The sequence below is a fragment of the Pan paniscus genome, chromosome 3 (genome assembly GCF_029289425.2).
Source record: "Pan paniscus chromosome 3, NHGRI_mPanPan1-v2.0_pri, whole genome shotgun sequence".
NCBI classification, from domain to species: domain Eukaryota; kingdom Metazoa; phylum Chordata; class Mammalia; order Primates; family Hominidae; genus Pan; species Pan paniscus.
Window position 1 is genome coordinate 171,294,175 of NC_073252.2, and position 25,722 is coordinate 171,319,896.

The window sequence follows — 25,722 nt, forward strand, 5'->3', positions numbered from 1 at the left end:
CTTGCTGGGGGCTCCTCTGGGTGCCTGTGGAGGAATCCTAGCTAGGAGTGCTTCTCTGCCTCTCCTCAGAGGCTGAGGGCTGAGCCCAAACCGGCCTTACTCGTGTCCAGAAACTGCTTTACAAGGAGGCAGCCCAGGTTTGGGTGAGTGTTTGGGATTCTGTACCTTTGTTGTAGCTGATGGTGTACCTACTGTACTGCACATGTCATCTGCCTTCAGCCAAATAGACAGAATCTGGTTCAAGCATTTATTTTGCTCCTCATGTCTCTTGTCTCTTTGCCGTCACTGCTACTGCCTTCTCTGGAAAAAGACGGAAAGAGCAGCAGAGAGGCTGAACATGGCCATGCAAACATTTTGGTCTTGTGAGATATTATTATACTTGAAAAAATCAATCTGGTTTAAACTAATTTTAAAAAAATCTTTAGTTAGGTTTTAGGGAAAATACAGATTGTCTCAGGGTGTTTATTATTTCAAAGGCAAGGGCAGTTTATATCCTCTGTTTTGCTCATAAGAACCCAAAATAAACTGGACCCAAAAAGAATCAGGCCAGAGGGTCATAAATGCACATTTTATGTTCATGGGAATTATGGCTCAATTCCCATCATCGTCTTTCAAATCTTGTTTCACCTTGTTTTTCTAACCAACATAGTGGAAGTGACTCTGACCGTTCCCGTAAGAATCTTTAATGCTCTTACATGAGATGAGCCTCAGAACAAGCTAAGAACCCTCGAAAGAACATCAAGCCTGGAAGGTGACAGAAGGAGCAATGTGTTCTTGAAGATGTCACCTCAGCCCACCTGCTCCAAGGACAGTGCTTCTTGCGACACTCTGATAGCTCTGCATTCTTTTCTGTACCAGGGTAGGGTGGAGTCATTTTACATGTTATCCACTTAGTCCCAGGATGTTTAGGATGCTCAGAACAAGGCATATTGTCTGAGTGGTGGCAAGGGTCTCCCTCTAACTGGGGTTGTGTAGTCCTTCCTGTTTGTGTAGTTCTTCTTGTATAGACTTTTCTTGTTGGCCTTTGAGAAGTAGTTGTCTACAGACATACCAAGTGAAAGTGGCTCCAGAAGTGTCGTGCTGCTCAAAGTACACATCTGCAAAGCAGAATCAAATTTTGTTGGATTTGAGTGTCTATTTCAAAAAAGGAAGAATAAGAAAAGCTGCCCTCGTGTCTTGTGAGGTTTTTTTTTTTTCTTCTTCTTTTAAGCAAGTTTTTGCTTCTTCTTTTAAGCAAGTTTTTGGTTAAGGGGGTGGCATATTTAGGGGTTGGATCCTCTTCCTTTCTCTTCCCTACATGGAGAGATGGAGGGGGAGGGGCTAGTTCAGCTGAATGATGACAGTGGAGGGGCTGATTGCTTATGAATCCTTCAGTCCAGCTCTAATTAGAAAACAGTTAAGTTGGTGGAGAAAATCAGGGCTTGCTTAGTGCCTGCACATTCCCTCCTCCTCTTTCTCCTCTCCCTCTTTCCCTTCTTTCTTCCCTCCACCCTCTTCCCTCCCTCTCTCTCTTCTTCTCTCCAGTTCTCCCTTGTAATTTGCCGTCTAGCAGCATTTGGGATTACAAGGTTTTTTTTCTTTTCTTTTCTTTTTTTCCCTATCACTGAATCTGCAACTGGCATGGAAGAATGAGATACTGATTCATGCTGAAGTCTTTTAAGAAAAATCTTAATATCCACAGTCAGTAGAATTTTCCTTTCTTTCTAAATAATCAATGACTAGATCCTCATGTTAACTGGTAGATATGTTGCTGCACTGGAGGGTTTTCATTGATAAGGAAGAACTAAATATTTTTCCAGGTGTCTAAGTGTGTCTGTAAATCTAAAATCCTCATTCAGACTAAAGGGACCATAAGATAACCCCGTGAAAGCCTCAAAGAAGCAGCATGATGTAGATACATGGGACGTATTATTAACATTATTATACTAGTCCTAAGAGGTACAGTAAATCTGATCTTTGTTAATCTTTGCTACTTTGTAGTAAAATATAGAGTTTAGAGCAAAACCGGTCTGAGAACCTACATCTCATAGGATTTATGTTAAATACTCATTCGAATTATTGCTTCAAGCAAATTACATACACACTAGCGATATTTTCTTTCAAGCCGGGAGGAAATCACTCAACATTCAGATGAGGAAGTGTGATTTTGCCTACGTGTTCTATGGAAATAGTAAATAATGGACTTCACCTAGTCTGCAGTGTATTATGGGGTTCAGAATAAAATATGAGTGCAATTGGCAATTTAAAATGCGGCTTTGGAGAGAAAACATTTATTTGACTGAAAGATTTGCTTCTGACTTGAGGCCCGGGAACATTCCCAGTTTTAACTGTAGTGTTGCATTCCTGGGAAGTTCTGTTCCATAGCTTCCTTTGCAAATTCATGTAGATGGATTTCTTTAGCTCTGACAGTTTCCTCCAAACCTTTCCTACATTCTTCCAGGGCCTTTGCTTATAGACAGGGGAGTTACACCAGGATGGTTAGGTTTCAGGTTAACAAAAAGAAACACTTTTATTGTCAATATTAATGGCAAACCTCGATTTTTACAAGGCTTGGGTTTAGCAGTGTGAGCAGATCAAAAGCAGCTTGGTTTGATTTCTCAATATTCTCTGGAGCTTAGACAATTAACTGCAATTTCGCTCCTAACGAAACAACACAAAAAAGTTAGTTACAGAAATGTTATAGGTAATCTTTTGGCAGAGATTTTTACCTGAGTACAACATATCAGAATCTAAAAAATTTATCTACTGAACTTGAGTTGAGTTTTGCAGGAAAACCCCTTAAGAAAATGTTGTGTGAACTACGTCCTCGGTTGCAATGCCATGAGCCTGTTTCAGTGTGTGCATTCCAGGCTTGCCTTTCTAGCTGGGTAAGGATCCGGCAGACTGAGGTCTCCTTGGTAATTTGGGTACACCAAGTCTCCAGTTAATGATAGATAATCAGCCTTTGGGTCATTCGGTCATTCTCTTATTACAAACCCCTCCTGCTCTCTCTGATCTCCTTTCAAACTAAATTTCACACAAACAAATAAAGCAAGACAGGGACAAGTTCTTAAAAAAAGAGAGAGAAATATTAGAAACGCCTGATACAGAACTCTAAACAAGGAAAGGCAAGCTAAAAGAGGATAGAAAAGAACATCTTATCAAAATGAACATGTTGTGTACAAAACATTAAAAGAAAAGGCTCTGGTTTTTGTTAAAGTGACAGAAAATTAAAATAAAAATAATTGCAGGCACCAAAGTTATAAACAGGGAAGGCAGGATGCTAGCTGGAAATGCGCAGCACTAGGGAGCTAATTTGTTGTTACAGATTATATATCTGCACCCTGCTTGGAGAAGTGCTACTTTGTTCCATTTTCCAGAAGAGAATGGTTTTTCTTCTTAATACTTGTGTGAATGCCCACTTAAGTTAACACAGGCCACAACTTTGAGGAATGAGAAATGGAATTGCATTCTGCTTGCGAAGCATCCAACTTCAAATGAAGAAATTGGTTGTGTACAAAAAAGAAAAAAGTAGAATTTCATTCAGAATACGTTTGGAGACTTCGCTAAATTGGTGTGACTGATGCTTTTTTGTTTTGCTGACAGAAGGCACAGATCATTCATGGGGAAGTATAACCGAAACCAGTCCTCTCCACCCCCTGGGGATCTTCACTTTCGCAGTCTACAACTGCCTGTGACTCCAGAAAGACAAACTGCAGATTGGCCAAGGTACATCTCAGATCAGATCCCTCTGGGAAAAGCGCGGGAATGCTTGGCTCTAGTAGTTAGGAGCTCTGGTGAGAGCGCCCCTAGTGCCATTTTCCCATCCCTGCCCTTGACGGTCCCCTTTGGTCTAAATTCACGGTTCTAGACAGTCAAAGTCTACCTGCTGGGTGTCCACTCTCAAGCCATAGGTTTTCAATCCTAAAAGGGATTAGGACCTTGGCTCAAAATGTGGTCAACGCAGTGTTCAAATTAGGAGGGCAGCTGGGAGATGGCAGCAGGGGATGAAAGTATGACTCCTACTTCGTCCCCAACTGTGGGTCTGGCACCTCTTGACTTGCCAGTATGCTGGCAAACAACCCATCTCTCTTGGAGAATCCACACTTCGTTTCTTCTAGGTCCAGCCTAAATGTTACCTCCTCCAGGGAGCCTTTCCAGATACTGCTTCTCCTCTCTCCCCCAACTCCCTCCCACAAATGAAGTTTTCTCTTCTGAATTCCTTCCTGGTGCTGTCACTTATATTCTTTTGGGTAGATCTCTGGGCATGCATATGTCACCTCCTGTGACTGTGGGTTTCTTGACAACCTAATCAATGCATTGAACAAAGGAGATGTTTAGACAACCCATATAAAATGAATAAGAGAAATAGGGTGAATACCGTCTACCCCAATTGCAATCAGATTAGTTTCCTTTATTTTGAAAACGATTATTACTAGTAGAGGAGTTAGATGTGGCCCACTAGGGAACAAATCTTCATCTCCAAGCCGTCCTCTGGCTCGATCGGGCCTGCACTGGGTCTGCATCAACTTGCGCTGGCTCAGAGGGAGGCTCAGCCGCAGCCTGGCCTTCCTGGTGTCCACTCCCAACATCCTGAGCAGGGCCGACTCTAGGCACCCCACGATTAGCTGAGTGATCTAGGGCAAGGACCTAGGCGTCTCTAAGTCTTAGTTTCCCCATCTGAACAATGGGGATAATGACACGTACCTGGGGTGGGCAGGCTAGAGTAAATGGGAAAATCAAAGCGCCAGCCAGAGCGGGTCGCGCTGTTAGTATTCCTGTATTTTCTCCTCCTGCCTCTTTGGTTTCTTCCGTTCCGTTCTAGCTGCCTGAAGACCCAGCCCGACAGCGATGCCTGTCAGCCCGCGTCGCCCACCAGGGCAGCTGCTCTCCCGACTCGCATGGGGGGCACCACCCCGCCTCGGTGCCCTAGAGCTGAGCGCAGCCGCGGCTCCACGGGGATCGCCAGGGCCTCAGCCCTCGCGGCCGGCGGCGCGGGAGTGTTGCGGGGCAGGGACCAGAGCGCGATCAGAGCGGCCAACCCCCGATTTAGGTCGCCAGCTTTCCAGTCACTGCGATGGCCACTGGGGCGCCCCTTCCATCCTGGTTAAATTCTCATTGTGATCCCCAGCCCTCTTCTCGGTTCCCCACACCCAGGAGGCCGGTTCTCCGCCGCTCAGGCTGGGAGAGGTCACCGCTCCGGGCAGGGTGGACCCCCAGCTCCGTCTCGGAGGACCTTTCGCCGGAGGCGAGCAGGAAGGGGTTAACCATGAGCCTCCCACCCTCACCTCCCAGACCCTGGTGCCGGGCGAAGGCCTCCGCTTCCCTCCTGAGGTCTCATTAGGAAACCCTCACCGCTATTTTCAACATTTCCTCAATCAAGTGTCTTTAAATAGAGCTGCACAAACAGATTGGCGGCAAAAGCGTAGATCTTGTCACGATTGAGACCAATCCAGTATTTCAGCCTTGTTTGCTTTGCAATTACGGGTTGGCTTGTGGCTACGGTGCCACCGGGGCAAATCTGCAGCCGCTCGCTTTCTCCTCTGCACTCCGGGCGGGTGGAGGAAGCGACCCGCGGAGTCACTGCAGGGAGGAGAGGGGGACGCGCGCGGGGGGAGGCGGCGGAGGGCGGAGGAGCCTTGCTTGCACCCCAGGGCCGCGGGCACGCAGAGCTGTGTTGAAGGACATACTTTTCAGGTTCCTGACAGTCACTGAGCTATACGCAATAATAAAGTGCGTGATTCGCGTGTGGAAACCAGTGTCGTGTCCTTACCAGCTTCCTTTTCTGTCTACCTTCCCTCTCTCTTCTACCTCCGTTTCGCTTTTCTTCAGTGCATGTTAGCGGTTTGCTGGATTTCCCTTCTCCCTCGCTGTTCAACTGCTAGCATGATTTGTTACATTTTCCACAGCTGTTTATTCTTGTTTGACTTTTTGTACAAAGTCACTTTAAATCTGCTGCAGAAAGAATAAAGCTCCTAGCCCTTTGGATGGACTCCTGCAGGCGTGTGGCTGTCCCTGGCCCACTTTTAATTCTTTGGAGATGGCTCTTCTGTGTAAATCAGCTGTTGGGTGCGTTCGGTCACCTCGTAGGCCAGCCTAGTTTGTATCAGCAGAACAGTAGTGGACTCAACTCAGGTCGTAAGCCTTATATTTCACAGACAATTAAATCTTGGCTGCTGTTGAACAAAACTGTAGTATTTACTTTATTCTATACCGAGGAGCACTTTTAAAGTAAAAAAGAAAAAAAACAAATACTACACTTCAAAAAGAAAATATGACAATGAATCTTTTTTTATGGATTCTCTCTGCATAAGTGGAAATAATATGATTTAAATCCCCAACACCCCATCCCCCTTTTCAGACACAGCTGAAGTGATACAGATACTGTCTTCTAACACATAATCTCCCTCTCTCGGGAGAGGCACCTGCCTGTGCTACATTCGATTTAGTTTGTAAGGTTTCAGGCCCCTCCCCGACCCATGTAATATGTAGCAAGGATTATCAAATAACAAGGTCTTGGATGTGAAGTCTGCTTTACACAAGAATTCAAGAAAGATAGGCAGGACTTGAGTAATTATGTTACAACTTCATATTACTTTCCAAATGAATACCCATTTTCTTCTCATGTCAACTTCTAGAGATGGGATGCTGAGGCAGAGAAATATTTTTATGGATTCTGGAGTACATACTAAAATGTGCTTCCTTATTATTTAAGAATGTGTAAGGTATGGACCTACATTTGTTTGCTGGTGGTCATAAAATAAATTCATAGCCATTGTTGCCAATCAGCAATCTCCTTCACGCTTTAAAAGTTTTTGGTTTATAATCCCACCTGGATTGTATTTTCACTATTCCGTATCACCCTCCTATTGCAATATTTTGGTTCTCAATCTTATGTAAAGCAAACCTCAGAAATGATCGTTTCCATAAAATTGTGCAATGGCAAAGCCACGGAATAATATTTTGAGTCCATATAGCCGTGCATGCTCATCTATATAGCTCTTATACAGTTTTCTAGCTAACTGATTGCTTTGGTATTTCAAGAAATAGGAAGCAGTAACTACCTATTTGAATGAAAGGGTACCATTTCATAAGAATTCTATTTTCACTGAAAAAATTGGTCTGGCACATTATTCAATGCAAAAGATTATAATATTTCTTTCACGTGTGTTAATCTGTTTAGTATAAAACTGCTAGGGTGTCTTAACCATTAACGCGTTTTGCCACACCACTTTCAAATGGTGATCTGAGATAATTACGAAGATTTTGATGTTAATCCCATGTTAAATGAACAACTATGAAAATAATCTTGAAGCATTATTACTCCCATATACATGCCAGCCAACCCAATTGTGGAGAGAACATGATTACTTTTTATCTGACATTTTCCTATAAGGATATGGCTACGTTTATTTCTTTTAAAATTGGAGCAGTTTTCAATGACTTTTCAACAGAATTGTTTTCAACACAGCATTTTGCAGTGCCCATAAACCATAGCAACTTTGTCCTGATCAATACATATTTTTCTGCATTATTATTCATTAGCCTCTTTGCAAACTCACTAAAATAGAATAGTATTAAAATACGAACATATAGAGAACAATTATTAGGTTCTACATATTTATTTAGGTAAACCAATGTTATTAAAATTAAAAACATGTGCCTGACATATAAGTGCTTCTTCAGGAATTCTTTTTTGGATGCATAGTTATTATTTTTTAAACAAACTCAGATTTTCAAACACTGATTTTCTTCTCTGAACAGGCATTGCATTGTTTTAAACAGTAGCTCCTGGAATAATGCCACCTTTAGTATTTTAGACTTTCAAACAACAATTGGAATTGGATAAATGCTTTCAGCTGGGAGCACTTTCCTAATACCTTTGTAGGTAATGGGATTCTCTATTTGTGCTGGGTGACAAACGGACAGTACCCTGGACAGACTGCCTACCCTCTGCAGAATCTACCAAAAAGTAGAGTTTTCCCATGAGACTGCTTGTGGTCCATCTAAAAATGGAAAAAAAAAAAAAATCAGAGAAAATGCGCAAGGCCTTTACTAACTACAGTTATGAAATGATGGCTTAAAGAGGTATTTAGAAAATAAGAGTGGAGTAATACAGAAACAAAATCTGAAGAAGAAAGTTTGCTTAGGAGCTGATGCTCTTTGTCTACAAACAAGAGGGTAAGGAGCTGGATCCAATTGAATTGAATTGTTTTTGTTTGCTTGTTTGTTTTCTTCCATTCAGTGCCTTTCAAACTGCTTTTTACTGGATGAAGAAACTCAACCAAGAAAATATATGTCAATTCTTGTATATGGGACAATATTAGCTGCTGTGATTTTTAATACTAGCATAAAATATAAGAATCTTTTTATTACTGTGATATTGTTTTTTCCTAAATGAATGCATAGTGTAACAATTGGTGTCAAAAAGCACTGAATTTTTTTCAGATGGATTAAGCTGGAATAATAAAGTATATCTATGAGATGATTTCTGTAAACTCTGACTTGCTGAGAAAAAAGTGAAAAAGCTTTTTCTGGAAGAAACATGGCAACTTAACCATTATTAATCTGGACTAAATAAAACAGGAAACTGCTTCTTTACATTTCTAGTAATTTTTTCTGCTTTTCCAAACATTGTTAAGTTCTATGCAACTTGTGCTATTCAAGTAAAGATGATGTCAGTAATAAAATTACAGAATCTAATCAAGTGACTATTTTTGCTTTATTACAAAATTTATGTATTTAATTGGGATGTTTAATTGCTTAGTTTTTAGAACACTGAATTTTTCTTTTTCCAGACAACAGAGTGATATTTAATGAAGTGCTTATAAAGATAAATACGATGGTTCATCAAAGATAAAATAGTCATAATAACAAGATGGCATTTGAGTCAATGTGGAGTGGACTCTGCTTTGTAAATTATACTGCTTTTTAAAAGCATGACCTAGGTATTTACAATGGGGACATCTGAGAAGACAAACTCAAGAGTCCTCAACTTACACAGCCAAGAATACACAATCATGTAGGAGAACTTGCCCTCAGAAGCATTTCTCTATTGACATTGCCATTTCTTTTCCTCCATCTAGTACTTCCATTTGCTCTATTTCACTAAAAAGTCACAGAATTAAGAGTGGCTGCTGCAACTCACTGGGCTTTCTCTGCTTAAAAAACCTTAATATCACATGGTATTAATACAGCTACATTAATATTCGAAAGATTCACTCAGCTGACCCTATGATTTTTCTAATCATTGTTAACTATCTGAATATTTGGAAATAATTGTATTTTTCCACTGACTTTTTCTCATTGCCTTGGGTACTAGAAGTTTTTTTTTTTTTTTTTTTAGATGGAGTTTCACTCTTGCTGCCCAGGCTGGAGTGCAATGGCGTGATCTTGGCTCGCTGTAACCTCTGCCTCCCAGTTCAAGTGATTCTCCTGCTTCAGCCTCCCGAGTAGCTGGGATTACAGGTGCATGCCACCATGCCTGGCTAATTTTGTATTTTTAGTAGAGACAGGGTTTCTCCACGTTGGTCAGGCTGGTCTTGAACTCCTGACCTCAGGTGATCCGCCTGCCTCGGCCTCCCAAAGTGCTGAGATTACAGGCATAAGCCACTGTGCCCAGCTGGGTGCTAGAAGTTTTAACATATAACTTCAGACACAACTGAGTAAATAGTTAGCTGTATATATTTTATTGTATTGTTATTTATATTATGTCGACTTTGTGTCAGAAAGGATTTAAAGCACTTGTTTCAAGAATTGGTATGCTATATTTTTCAAAATCTGTGTATAAAAATAATTCCCATAAGTACTACTGTAATTTACTTTTCATGTGTATTACAAAATCAGTTATGTGTTCTGGTAAACATTTTGATCCCAAGAGGAAGCAGGATTACATTTAGAATGTGACAAATTTTAAAAATAAATTTTGTTGTAAGGAAATCTTTATAATGGTATGCCATAAAGTTATTACTATGCATGTAAGACCGCATACCAAACTGATTAAGAGCAGGTCCTTGGAGTTAGAGGCACAGTCTGAACTTGACTACAAAAGTTATCAGCTGTGTGATCTTGGGAAAGTAACCATTCTCAGCTTTAGTTACCACAGCTGTAAAAGGTGGATAATAATTATAGACTCTGTCCTGTTGTGGTGAACATTTAGTGAGACGACTCACATGAGGGGCTGGCATAGGGTAAGTACTTACTCAATATCAGCTGTTCTCTTTGGCATAGCTCTGTTAGAGTGGCATGCCACAGTTACCTTCTTGAGAGCCACTAAGCGTGGGAACGGTAACAGTCCACAGAATTTTTGGAGATTGGTATGAGGAGGCTGCATTGGCTCCCAGCCCTCAGGGTTGACAGGGTGAAGGTAATGGCTTCTGGCTGTCTTTAGAGCTCCCAAAAGATATGAGAAGATGGTTCTAGTGATGACAACCCACTGTTCTGTCAGTGGAAATCTAGTTTTATGCCATCTTCATCATTCGTGGTGTAGTCTATCGGTGCCTGACACAAATGTCTAGAGTGGGGAAAATAACACCTTAAAGAAATAGAATATCTTAGGTCCATGATTTGCCTGCTGTGTTTATTATGTACCCCAGCAGTAAAACATTTTAAGTATATTTATTTGCAAATCATACATCTGTACATCTTTACTGATATGTACATGATAAACCTGTGCAAAAAATAACCTAAAAAGGGGTAAGATTAAAAAGAAGAATTAGACAAAAGGTTTAAATGTTTTAAGGTAAGATTCAGCATCATCAACAGTGGGTATAAATCCATACTTCAAATAGCCTTGGTGGTTTAAAAATCCTCTGGTTGATTTACCTTTGGATCCATATCATCAGTGTTTCCGTCTTGTTTTGTGGCTGAGAAGAGGAGGAGCAGTGTCAGTTCTGCCATTTTCCTGTCAATGGTTTATGTCTGCCTTCTTGGAATCATACTTAATGAAAGGTTCTTTGCAGGAATATTTTTAAACCCCTTGTTCATTTGGTGAAGATTAGTTTAGTTAAAACTGGATTATATAATATGTTTCCATCTAACTGAGCCAGACAAATTGTAACACATTTCAGGCCATGTGTGCTTGTAAGAGGGCCACTGTTAACCCCTCTGTGGTCAAGAGCTCCCCCTTCCCTGAGGTTACCTTGTGTGCTCAAGGCATCTGAGTAACATAAGAAGAAGCAAGGGTGTTGATGCCAAGGGTTACCCTATTAGTGAACTCATTTCTGATTGTATGAAAACAAATATGATTTCTGTTATAATCTTCTGACACCCCATTCTTTGGGGCACCACTGTCCTAGACTCTGAAATCACTGTGGTTCCTGCCATTTCTTGACCTTGACATTCTGTGACAGAAAGAAGGAGACCTTAGGTTCAGTGGACTTCATTTTCTATAACTAGCTTTACTCTATTGATCACATAGTGGTATAGCTCTTCAGTGTTTGCAAATCAACGTTCACATATTTCTGTCATTTGAACTCAGCATCTTTGTAGGGCAGGTAGAGAAGGTCTGATTCTGTCCATTGTAAAGATGGAAGAGATGAAACCACCAGTGTTGTTGACTGCAGATAGAAGATAATTGCGTAAGTTCACACAGCAGTAGACCTGGGTTTGAATTTGTTTTTGAAAGCAATATCATCCTGCTTCTTTTCTATCGTGTTAACACAATTTTTAAATGATATTCATATTCATCTGAATGGAGTAGAGACAGACAGTTATATAGTAGTTGCAAGTTTAGCTTTTAAAGAAACTGCCAAACTGTCTTCCAGAGGCTGTACTATTTTACATTCCCATTAGCAGTATAGAAGTGATCCTGTTTCTCCACATACTTGCCAACATTTCTTGTTGTTCTTATAAAATCAAACAAGTGGTGCTGGGAATGCATTAAGAGAAAACATATATATTATTATTAGAATAAATAATAATCAATAGATAATGTGCAGGAAGGGGATTTGCATTTACAAAACATCTATTGTATCCTATGTTCTTTACACATATTATCCCTTTAATATAGTTCTATACTTGCAGGGACAGGTTTTGCATGTAAAGAAATTGAGGTTCAGAGATGCTAAATAATTTATCTAAAGTACACAGCATTTAAATTGTAGAGTTCAAACCAAAGGGATCTGGTATTAAAAAATTCCAGGTAATGTTAAAATAAAACAATGCATTAAATTTGAAAGTCTTTCTGTTAGTTTTTGTTCCAAATTGGATCTCTGTCTTTGGCTAAAAATCAACCATGACAACAAGAAATGTTGGCAAGTATGTGGAGAAACAGGATCACTCCTATACTGCTAATGGGAATGTAAAATAGTACAGCCTCTGGAAGACAGTTTGGCAGTTTCTTTAAAAGCTAAACTTGCAACTACTATATAACTCAGTAATTGTACTCCTCAGCATTTATCTCAGATAAATGAAGACTTAAGTTCACACAGAAATATGTGCATGAATGCTTACAGCAGCTTTAATAACAGTGAAAAACTGGAAACATCTCAAATGTCCTTCAATGGAAAGACAAACTTAACCATTCTGTTAACAGTTAAGCATGTATGGTTAATCGTGGCACAGCTATACCATGAAATACTACTTGGCAATAAAAAGGAACACATTGTTGATAAGTGCAACAGCCTGAATGGATCTCCAGGGAATTATGCTGGGTGAAAAAATCCAAACCCAAAAGGTAACACACTGTATGGCTCCATTTATATAGAATTCTTGAAATGACAAAATTATAGAAATGGAGAAAAGAAAAGCGCTTATCAGGGGTTAAGGAGCAGTGGGGTGGAAGAGAGGTGAGTGTGGCCATAAAAAGGCAACCAAATGGATGCTTATGATAATGGAAATTTTCTGTATCAATGTCAGTATCCTTGTTGTGATATTGTACTGTGTTTTTGTAAGATGTTACTATTGGGAGAGACTGGGTAAAGCGTGCATGGGATCTCTATTATTTCTTACAACTACGTGAGGATCTACAATTTTCTCAAAATAAAAAGCTTAATAAAAATGCCTACTGATCTTCAGGAAGTTCAGTTCCATGCTTTCCATAACTGATCTGAAAATAGGGGAAGGACAATTGAGAATTTAGGAGTTGTAAACTCTGAGGCTGATTTTCAGCGAACTACTCAAATTATTCTGATTTTTCCCCTTGATTCTTATTATGGATTGTAGGACATTCTTCCTACTATTTTGGAGAAGAAAAAATGCCACCTCTCTATCTTAGGACTTCTGTTTTACATATGATTTAAAAATCTATTAGCTGACTAATTTACACACTAGAAGATGAAACTTGGTTACATTAGATTCCATTGCCACAATTTATTTTAAAAATCAGAGTTCTCATCTTTCTTGTTTCTTCTTCCTGTCTTACTTTATTTTCTTTTTTCCTTATTCTATTTGAACCCATATTTTCCTATATTGTACTGTTTAGTCTAAAAACTAGTAAGCATGCATATTGTTGATTAAATTAGCAATTGACGCTCTTAAAATGAGAACTATAAAGACTCTTGAGCTTCCACACATTATGCTATGCTTGCCATATGCTTGGGTGTTCTTATTTTCGGAGAGAAGTAATGGAGATTATAAATGTTATTTTTAAAATTTACTGGTGATTTGTTGAGAAGATAAAGTAACAACACTATTACAGAGGGTTGCTCTTGATCTCCCAGGCCACCAGTGCAGTCACAGAGCCCTCTGCAAACACCTGATAATGCTGAAGAGTGTGTTAGTCATTGTAGCGGAGCTGCTGTCATGACAAATAGGGGTTAAATTGTGAGAATTTCAGGATATATTTTGGGGAAGGATTAAATAAATCAGGGGACTTGCTGACAGCAAATAGTATCTTTGATTTGAAACACAGAATCAGAGAATTGAGATGAATCCCAGGTGGTGGTTGGGAGTTTGAAAAAGTCCCAGTGAGTTGGCTGACTAAGTGTAGACTTCATTTCAACATCATTAAATAGTCTTTAAGTGGTGACTTAATAATTGTTGCCCCAAGAAAAGATTTTGCTAAATACAGAGGTGGAATTAAGTATATTAATCCAAGAAACATTTTATTTAAATGATTTTCATAACAGTAAGGTTGGAAGGCCCTAGAACTGCTTCTAGGAGCTTGAAGTGCATTTAATAGTTAACTGTCAGAATGAAAAATAAAATTTTAAATTTCAACAATGCAATTAAGTTCTTATTTTCTTATAATAGTGAATAATAAATTTTATTCAAGGACGCCATTGGCAGACGTTGAAAAGAACCATTTTCACTCCACTAGCTTGCAGTGGACTAAGAGGTGGCAGGAAGGGAGATTGGTACTACAGATCCTGAAAAAACAAAACAACACAAAACAAAATCCACACCACAAATGGACACTTCCAGATGCTTACCAACAGGAAGTGCCTTGGAGGACAAGGGCTATGAGACAGGTGAACTCTAGGGAACAAGAATTCCTAGTTCCATGTCTGTTTACAAGAATTTGTCATGACTGGTTCACCTCACTTTATAGTTTCCTCAGACCAAAGAGACAAAGAAAAAGCAAAAAACAAAAACAACAAAAATTCTGAAACGAATGGACAATACAACCAAAACTTTAATATGAACCAAAACAAAAATTGGGCTGATTTTATGAGGTTGACTTAAAGTCAGGAAAAGAATGATAAACTTTTGAGAGGAAGAAAGAAATCATCAAAGCCATGAGGAGCTCAAAGTGGTGTTTAATAGCAGCTATCATATTGCGCCCGAGCCTTGACCACTTCTGACGCAGCTGTTTCGTTTTAAGATGTTCCCATTCCTGTTCCACTCACACAGTCCTCCACAGTGACCTGAGTGCACGCACCCAAGCCGGCAGGCCACTCTAGAAAACCGTAAACCCCTCAGAGAGTCACTGCAGGAATAGGGGAAATGGAAGTGATGAAATTCAATATAGCATTTAGCTGAATCATCATCTGAGGTTAAGCCCAGTGAACAATTAGCAGTATCGGGAGTCTCCTCGTACCTGTCAAAATCGCACCGATGGGATTTTGTGCAAAGTATGTATGTGTGTGGAAGTTGTTTTTTATGTTTAATAGCAATGGACCTGGGGTAGTAATTTAGATACAACTTTTTAAAAAAAATACTAAAGGGCAAGTGTGGTGAGAAGCTTCTTACTCAGGAGGATCTTTTCAAACATTGCAAAACATCAGGCCTTGAAATAATTCATTTTATTAAGTAGTGCACTCTCTTTTCATTCACAAAAGGAGGATGATTTATTATACAGATAAATGCTTGCATAGGATGATGAACACCTGTAGGAATGCATGATATTCTGGAAGTTGATCAAGGTCCACTGTACACCAGTAATTAGAGGTCATGATGATGATGATAATAATAATAATAATTAATAATGGCACATACTATGTGTCAGCTCCTGTTCTAACTTCGTTTCTCATATTAACTTATTTATTTTTCATGATTAGCCACTAAGATACAATTATTATCCCTGTTTTGTAGACAAAGAACTGAGTGAAGCTCAAAGAAGTGACTAGGATCACACTGTCACACAGGCAGGAATGAAACCCATGCAGATTGGCTCCTTAGTGTGCTCTCTGATCTATTATCATTCATCACATATTTATTGAGCATCTAGTATATGAAAGGTATTAGGCTTTATGCAGGCAATACTTTAGCGAAGCCAGGGAGATGTCTCTGCCTTCTTTGAGCTTATAGCTTGGTGGGCAAAAAGCTAATGGTCTAACTGTATAAAAAACTTGATGTTGTGAAATGATATATGCCAATGTTTGCATGGTATGATTAAGCACCATAATAAAAATAGGGAGCCTGGGTCTCACACAGCCTTGATTGTCTTCTTCCTTCTGCTCCCCAGTGGAGTGGGTAGGAAGGTCACACCCTCAATGTCAGGCTCCTTCACTGTTCTCAGTGAGTGTCTCAGGTTGTAGGCTATATGAGCAGGTTTGCACCTGGATATGATTGTGGCAGTAACAATAGATGTGACTATACACAGTGGCAGTGGCAGTAGGGGTGGGAGTTGGGTGATGGGATGATCTTAGAATGCAGTGTTGGTATTAACTCAGTTTTGTTTTGTTTTGATGTACAGCCAGCGATACGACTCTGGAATATGACTCTGGGTTTACCAACTTGGGGATGGCCCGGGGATTTAGGAGATGGCCCCAATGGCTCTCCTCTTTTATAGAAAGGACTGTTCAAGCTCCTTTTTTTTTTTTTTTTTTTCTTTTTAAACAGGATCTCGCTTTGTCACCCAGATGGGGGGCAGTGGTGTAATCTCAGCTCACTTCAACCTTTGCCTCCCTGGCTCAAGTGATCCTCCTGCCTCAGCCTGCTGAGTAGCTGGGACCACAGGTATGAGCCACCATGCCAGGCTAATTTTTGTATTTTTTGCAGAGACGGGGTTTCACCATGTTGCCCAGGCTGGTCTTAAGCTCCTGAGCTCAAGTGATCCATGTTTCTGCCTCCCAAAGTGCTGAGATTACGGTTTGAGCCACCACACCTGGTTTAAGCTATTTCTTCTAAAGATATAGTCACATCTATTATCTTTGACCCCTGCCTAAGCAATTCTGTTCAGATCTTAAGACTATTTCTTCCCGGGATTCAAACTCAGAGTTAAGTAGAGTCAACTATATGAGGTATATGTGAGGTTAATTTTTGAAACTTTTATTTTTAATTTCATCTGGGATCTCCTCTAGGGAAGACCACTTTATGATTATGGGTTGCATTCCCAAGTTCAGGTGATTGAATTTATTCATACATTATTTAATAAATGTTTATTGAGACTGAAAATAAACTTGAAATCCTAGAATTCATTGGTTGTCTTAAAAATTCTAAATATGAAATGCTAACTTTAGCTTCATATGAGTATTTAGAATAGAAAATAAATAATTCAAAAATTGTTCAGGAAAAAAAATCCATGATTTATTCTACTCTGGAGGAGCATATTCAATTTAAAACATACCGATTCGTATAAACTTATTGGTAATGAGGCGATATGCTTTTTATGAGAACATATCAAACCGTAGACATTGAGATCCAGCGTCTCCTGAGTGAGTAAAATGTCAGGGTTTTATTGATACTAATGATAATGGGAGTGACATATGTGCATAGAGTAAGTCCATGGTTGAAAGCCTGGCTGATTAGGCGCTGTGTTCTGTGGTTTTTGCCACTTGTGTGTGATTAAACCCTGCAGAATAGAGTCTGTCGCCATGTATTTGGTTCGTGAAGAAAACTAGTAAGTGATATTGAATGAATGATTCAGTTTCTCAAAAGGGTAGACTATTGGCCTAACGCCTTCCTAACTTGGAGCTGTCAACGTGTTTAGTTTGGTTCTAATGGGAGCTAGGCTGGAGAAGAGAAAAGTTTTGTGAGAAAGGTTATGTGATATTAATAAGAACCACATTCTGTTTGATGTTTTCTCAAATGATTTTTTTTATCTTCCTAAGAAATCGAACGATTCAAAAATAATAAATCTTCCTTTTCTACGGCCCACAAATGATCAACATTTTGGATGATCAAAACAATTTTGTCTTTAAGATATCACAACTTCTAGTGCCTCTTTATTTGCCAGTGCTGATTTACAGCAGAAAGTATCACTTCATATTTTTTCCAAGCATCAAAGTCATAATGTGTTTTACAAATATTCACAAGTGCTTAAAATCCATGAACCTCTCTCTGTATTCCTATTTTTTTATTCTTCTATAAGTATGTATTTAAATTGGTTAAACAGATGGCTTTCTACTTTTGAAAAAAAAAAACCCACTAAGAATATTCACCTCAAGATGGAGAACTCATAGGTTAAATTTCATTCTGGAATGCACGTTTACAACCAGGTAATTAACCTTTGAAAATGAGGGTACTCGAAGGAAACAAGGAAAATCTTAACAAGATGATCTCACTAACGCTGGTGTGTTAGACTTCTCAGAAGTAGAGATGCCCCAGAAGTTTAACAATGAAAAACTTTAAAATATTTTTAAAAACATAGTTAATCTTTGTAGCTTTCCAGTTTTCGTCCTTTATTACGATAACCTTAGGAGGTAAACGCTTCGGGGGTGTATCCTTATAATAATAGGAATTGGTACACAGATTTTGGTGGAAAGATGGAGGTGTCAACATTAACCAGTCAACATATATTTGTTGACTGCCTACCACATGCACAAGTCTCTTCCATGCTTGCGAAGAGATACAGTGATGTGCAATGTGTAGAATCTGCCCTTCATGAGCTTTTGATTTAGTTAGTCTGAGAAGGAATAGATCAGTGAAAAGTTAAAAGGAATAATAGATGGAGTGTTGAGGCAGTCCATGATTGTTATCTGAGACATTGAGTTTACAGTGCTAAGTTAAAAGAATGAGAGATCACTATGGGATAGAATGGACAGGAAGAGTTCCTCTCCTTGAAGCTTGCATTAAGCCATAAAAGACAAAGCAATTTTGGAAATGCAGAATTTGGAGATATGAAGAAAGAATAATTCCCAGAAAGGGAGAAGAGTTTTGGAGCCAGACAGATCTGGGTTCAAATCTTGGTTTTCTTGTTCTCTAGCTGTGTAATCTTGGGAAGTTACTTAGCTTTTATGGACATCTTCTATAAAATGGATATGATAGCGACTATTTTGTTAATTTTTTAGGATTAATTGAGATAATATATATAAAGTGTTTAAGCACTTGATAAAAGGTAATCCCCTCAGTTGGAGAGAACATCCTAAACAAGTCTGGAGGAAGGAGACAGCCAGCCATGTTCATGGGACAAAGAGAAGATTATTATGAGTGGAGGGAAAGATTAAGAGAAGTAGAGTGAGATCACATGGAAAGATAAATTAGGATTAGCTTCAGCCATTCACTTCTTTCTTCATTTAATACTTTATTGCACTCTTTATGTGGGAAGCTCTTTCATGTGGAAACCCTCCGCTTGGCATGGATATGCAGAGACAAAGAAAACTTAGCCTTGGATTTCTGTTGAATGTCAGGTTAAGGAGTTGGAACTTCATGCTGAGGAGAATTATATCTTTCAAAAGTGGAGGAGCTTGAAAGTAGCATTTTTGGATAGCTAACATGGAATGTGATTCTTGTGACCCAAGATATGCATTAAGTTACCATCTCCTAGTGGTTGATGGTTAATGTTGTGCCTGGAGATGTGACCCAGATTCTCTTGTAGGTCATTCCTGACAGAGGGTCCATTCCAATGAGTGAGGAGGAGGAGCTTCTGGGCTGAACTTAATCTCATCTCCTGAAATAAAGCAATGACATTGAAATTGCTCATATTGCACTTGTGTTTACATTCCTCATCTAATCTGAGATATTCCACGTTTGGTGAGTCTTGCTTTGGGCCTGCAGTCTTGGTGACCCTTATTAGTTGCACTGGAATAGCTGTCTATTCAGGGAGAAGTAGAATCCTGGGAATCTGGTCTTCAGTGACTTTCTCCATGATCATGAATTTCACGAGAGGAGGTCCCCTTCCTGTTAGTAGATCTCTATAGCAAGAGGTTCTGAGGCACACAAGCACACTGGATACTCACCTACAGTTCTAGTTTAACTGATGGAACATAGGTATTTCTTTCATGAAACTTTGCCTGGATAAACAGCTTCTGTATCTTCTAGTGACAAAATTTTGCCTCCTGTTTTCCCCTCTAGCTCTAGTCTTAATCTCTACTTCCTTGTTCATTCCAAGGCTCAGGAGAACCCAGATCATATAAGATATGGAACCTATTGCTTCCTAGGATCTCCTTGTACACAGTGACTAACTACTAATTTCAAGGATCAATTTCTTTCTGGAGTTAGAATCATATTATATTATGTTTCAGAACTGAAATACAATTCTTTTAAGGTGATCATATTTTGGCTCTCAGCTTGGAAGCTGCCACTGGGGCATGGCATACAAGACACATAACTTACAGGAGGACCTCCTTTAATGCCCAAGCGCCAGCGTCATGCTTGTTGTTATGTATCATTTTATTCCTGGCTTTGACACCCACACACAGACATATATCCACACAAAGTTCAATCTATATATTTTTTGTAGCTGTTTAGCTCAGGTGATTAGGGCATTGAGCTAATGAGAACAAGGTCACAGTTTCAGTCTTTGTGTGGGCCAGCAAGGTTTGCTTTGTTCAGAGACCACAGACCTGGTCCAGCCAGCTGTCCAGCACATGTCTGCCCCAAGTCATGAGAGGACGGGGCAGGAGTGTGTGGATGGACAAGAGCAAATCCATCACCACCCTTAGAAAAAGTCAAGTCAAGCACGTGTCCTACTAATGGGGGTCAATAATGTCTCATTGAAATGGGGCAGACATTTTATTACCTCTTGCTGAGAGGGTCTTTTGAGCACCAAATTTAAACATTGTCGCTTTTTTGTGTGAATTTATTTCTAATAAATGGAAGGTTGTACAAGACCTTAGATGATTACAGGTTTCCAAATACAGATTAATGACTTCAATATTTAAGAAGTTGATGTGATATTAAAAAAGAAAGTTCAGTATGGCTATTCAGTTGTCTTCCCTTATTAAAATCTGTTTTGGCTAATGAAATAAAAAGTTCATAAGTTCTTCCGAGAGTAAGTGAGAATCATTGCCTTCATTCAAGAATGAAAACATTATTATTAAACTCATTGATAATGAGACCATTAAAAGTTAGCATGAAGCAGGTACAATACAATTCTGTATTATTGAAATCTTCAGATATTACCCAGCCTACACATCCCACCTTTCATTTTTAGGCAAACAAATTCCCCAAACTATATATTTTTTAAATTTAGCATTAGGTCTTGTTAGGCTTCAAATGGGATCAAAACCAATCCTTTCCAAAGTGCTCTACCCCAGCTGTTTCCCTCACCTGGGTGGTAGTGAGTATAAAGGCATTTGATACAGAAGGGGGTGGCGGGGCAGAGAACAGAAAGGAAACTTGGTGAGAGAATGATGAAGAATGATATATTAGAGATTCTTTTAAAATTCATTCATTAAACAAGTGTAGCATAATGGAAATGTCTATTAAATTTTTTGGCATAGGTAATGCACTTGCAAGGGTAAAAACAGAAATATGAGACGGTATTTTATGAAAAGTTTTGCCCACCCTGCATCCATCATGAACCCAATTCTACTGCCCTTGTATAGCCATTTTTATTAGTTTCTTGTGTACTCTTTCAGCATTTCTTTATGCCAATATATCTTAAACTCTTTCCTTTTTTTCATACAAAAATTAACACACTATCAATTTTGTTCCTGGTAGGGTGAGGTGGCTCACACCTGTAATCCTAGCACTTTGGGAGGCCCATGCGGGAGAATTACTTGAGCCCAGGAGTTTGAGACCAGCCTGGGCAGCTTAGGGAAACCCTGTCTTTATAAAAAAATAAAAAATTAGCCAAGCATGGTTGGTGTGTACCTGTAGTCTCAGATAACTCAGGAGGCTGAGGCAGGAGGATCACTTGAACCCAGAAGGTTGAGGCTGCAGTGAGCCATGATTGCACCATTGCACTGCAGTCTGGGTGACAGAGAAAAACTCTGTCTCAAAAAAAAGGTCTTGAGCTTGCTTTTTCTACTTAACAATATGTTTTGTAAATCTTTCTGTATACGCAAAGTAGCCTTATTTTTCATAGTTGTATATCATTCTATTGATGTGCCACACTTTATTTATCTACCCCCCTATTGATGGACCTTCATATAGTTTCTAATATTTTCTATTACAGACAACAATGTAATGAATTACTTTGGAATGCATTAGGTAGAAAGCATTCTTCTTTCTTTAAACATTTGCATATCATTCCACAGAATGGCTATATCATAACTTATTTCTCTAGCCCCCTATTGATCGTCATTGAGTTTCCAATCTTTTATTTTTAAAGACAATGTCATAATGAATAACTTTATACATGTATTATCTTATATATGTGGAAGTAAATTTACCATGTCTAGATAATTTTATTTGAATCCAATTAAGTATGATATCAAAAATTATAAAATCAAAACTGCAGTGAGAATTCATCTTACCCCACGTAAAATGACTTTTATCCAAAAGAGAGGTGATCATGAATGCTGATGAGAATGTGGAGAAAGGGGAACCTTCATACACTGTTGGTGGGAATGTAAATTAGTACAGCACTATGGAGAACAGTAGAGATTCCTCAAAAAACTAAAAATAGAACTACCATACAATCTATCAATCCCACTGCTGGGTATATATCCAAAAGAAAAGAAATCAGTATATTGAAGAGATATCTGCACTCTCATGTTTATTACAACACTATTCACAGTAGCCAAGATATGGAAGCAACCTAACTGTCCATCAACAGATGAGTGGGTAAGGAAAATATGGTACATATACACAGTAGAATATTATTCAGTCATAAAAAAGAATAAAATATTAGTTGGGCATGGTAGCATGCACCTGTAGTCCCAGCAACCAGGGAGGCTGAGGTGGGAGGATTGCTTCAGTCCAGGGAAGTCGAGGCTGCAGTGAGCCCTGATCACACCACTGCACTCCAGCCTGGGCAATATAGCGAGACCCTGTCTCCAAAAGAAAAAAAAAAAGAATACAGAATGAAATTCTGTCATTTGCAACAACATGGATAAAACTGGAGGACATTATGTTAGGTGAAATAAGCCAGGTACAGAACGACATATTTCACATGTTCCCACTCATATGTGGGAGCTAAAAATTAAAACAATTGAACTCATGGGGAGAGTAGCATGATCATTACCAGAGGCTGGGAAGGGTAGTGGGAGGAAGGAATAAAGTAGGGATGGTCAGTGGATACAAAAACACAGTTAGAAGGAATAAGATCTAGTGTTCTGTAGCACAATAGGGTGACTATAGTTAACAATAACTTATTGTATATTTTAAAATAACGAAAAGAATGGAATTGGAATGTCCCTGGCACAAAGAAATGATAAATGCTTGAGGCAATGAACACCCTAATTATCCTAATTTGATCGTTACACATTGTATGCCTTCATGAAAACATCACATGTGCCCCATAAATGTATACTGTTATCATGTACCCATCATAATTTTAAAAAACAGAAAAGAATTATCACAATTATTTTAAATGAAGAAGCACTAAGTAGGAAATAAGGTACAATTCAATTCAGAATAGCATTCCTTAGTAGTGTTCAACCTACTGTACACATCAACAACACGCCCTTGCAGTTAACATTGTTGCTGGATGTTTACTCTTATGTGTGACCAGCTGATATGTCCCTCTAAAGAAAGAGGATTTAAATAAGTCATCTATGAAAGACTGGGTAAAGGTGAGACATTGTAAGACCTAGATTATTTTGGGGCTGTAGCAATCAGATTAGCTGTTGAGTATTCATTCATAAATTCATTCACTTCACTGAGTCATCCACTTCTTGTCAGATTCTGTATTTATTCATCTCCTAGTAAGCTACTCATTGTGCTAAAATGCTGGTAAATAGAAGAAGTACAAAGCACCAGTTATAACTCACAGTCTTGTAGAGGAATTAAGAAATGGACAGGAAACAGTAAGGGTGCATTGTAGGTATCTCAAGAATGATATAAAGTGTTATGGCAGATCTAAGGAGGAAGACATGACTTTCCATAGATAATGGATGGTGGCATCTGTTCTGGAGTACCAGACAATTGGAGTAACAAAAACACAGCAGGATAGATTTTCTTACAATGCAGTGATTCATACAAAGGCTACCTTTACTGTTAGTTTGTGACTGGAAACTCTCAGTCAGGGCTGATGGAGGGAGTCCTGCCCCTGACAGCTGTTCACCTTTCCCTGGTGCTGGGGTTGACACTTCACATGCGCACATAGTCTGGTTCCGTGCTGTCTACTAGGGTTGAGTGGGCTGCTGGGCAGAGAATTTTGGCATTTCTCCAGATGCACATGAGGGGCAGACCGCCTCAGCAGTTGCTAATGACCCAAAGAAGCCTTCTTTCATGACTTATTTTGTCCCCTCATTTTATTTTTTGATGTATTTTGGTGAGCTGAGCTACTACCTTCTCAGGCAGTCCCAACCTCAGAAAATTAACCATGTAGCTTTCTCATATCTGACATTGCAAATTGAGGCAAGGTCGCATGCTTTCTGACTACCTGACTGCCTGGGCATTTCTTTCATGCAACTTGTTTAAGCCGCCCATCCTGATCCCTGTTGCTAAGCCACCATGGCTGCATTTGGACGCAGTTCTTCCCAGCTTTGCCGCAGCATAACTGTGGAAAGGATCTTGATGAATTTGGACCTGGGGAGGGACATGGGAGGAAAGAGAAATTGTCTAATGGAAGAAAGTGAACAAACAAAGACATGCTCACAGAAAACTGCCAAGTGTGAGGGGTGGGAAAACAGAGTTCAGCCTGGCTGAACGTAGGAATCTGGATGGGAATGGTAGATCTTAGGCTCCTGTTTTTCAGCTTGCTGCTCTAGTGATGATTCTTGTAGATATATTTTTCCAAGTAAAAGGAGCATTTCCAAGTGACTGCTGTTTAAAATAAAGTACATGTTGCATTTGTAATGTATGAATTATGAGTATTAAAACTGACAATGAAATGAGAGTAATATACTTAATTAAAATTAATTAGATCTGTTGGCACACCACTAGAAGGACAAATATGATATTTAATATATCACTCTACTCCAGACCTGTCCAATTAAACTTTTGGCCATGATAGAAATGTTCCATATCTGTTGTCTAAAAACAGTAACCCCTAGTCACATGTGGCTATTGAGAACTTGAAATGAGGCTAGTGCAACTGAAAACTGAATTTTAACTTTGTTTAATTTCAGTGAAATTTAATTTGAATGTAAATGGCCCCCTGTGAGCTAGTAGCTACCGTATTGGACAGGGAAGCTCTAAACAGGGTTCTAAACATGTGGAATTAACAGCACTTAAGAGCTGGAGTAGACCTTAACTTTTACCTGGTCTCAAACTTTGATTTACAAATGGGGAAATGGCAGCCAAGAAGGTGAAACACCTTGTCCAAAGGCACACTAGTAGGAATTAGCAGAACCGGAACCTGGTGTTTGGATGTCCTGGCTCCCGGCCTGGGGGACTCTTGATTTCAACACGCTGTCTCCCAGTTATGACAGAGGGCTGTGGCTGGACCCAGGTAAGGATGCTGGGTTGGTAGATTGAGAAAATAAGGCCATGCATAGTCTTTCAAATCAACCAAGCAAGAGATATTTGCTGTACATGGTGGCAGACACTGAGATCAACAGAGAGGTTGTTGTGGTGTGGGGGAGGGCCTGTAAAATGGCATAAGGAGTCTACTGGGAAAAACAGGATAGTGATAGATTATACATCTCTATATTTATCTTTCTATGTAATCTACCCTGTTTTCCCAAATGGATTTCCCAAACGTGTGTCACTTGTATATCTGGCTGTCACTGGTACAAGGTAGTCCAAATGGACAGGGTACGCAAACCCCAGACAGGGCTATGGAAATTTAGGGAGATCGGTGTGTGTGAGTGGTTGGGGAGAGCTTCAGGGACAGGACAGGCTTGACTTATATTAGATAGTGTAACACAGAAGGTAAAATACAACTTTAGGATCATTCCAATTTAACCGTGGTTGATATGAAACAAACTTCTTATCCAGAGTTGGTTTTGTATTCTTGCTTTCTGTATTAATTATACGTGTTTACTGATTCACCACAATCAGCTATACTGTCCCTAGAATTTTAAAATGTGAAAAGAATGTGGTTTGTTTCAGGACTATTTTTCTGTAGAATGGTGATTGTATAGAATTAATTAATATTACAGTTGCATTATTAGACCACAGTAAGGTAAATGGTCACAAAAGACC

At 39.3% G+C, this 25,722-nt stretch overlaps 1 long non-coding RNA gene and 1 pseudogene across 2 annotated transcripts in view; both read left to right on the forward strand.

The window, feature by feature from the left end:
* The window catches only part of LOC130541474 (uncharacterized), a 61,908-nt gene that overhangs the window by 5,959 nt on the left and 30,227 nt on the right, over nt 1-25,722 (forward strand). The gene's annotated exons all lie outside the window — the stretch shown is intronic.
* LOC134730301 (uncharacterized) lies at nt 866-8,682 on the forward strand (annotated as a pseudogene). The gene is made up of 3 exons (XR_010112069.1): nt 866-2,867; nt 3,586-3,708; nt 4,805-8,682. The product of XR_010112069.1 is annotated as an uncharacterized LOC134730301 (transcript).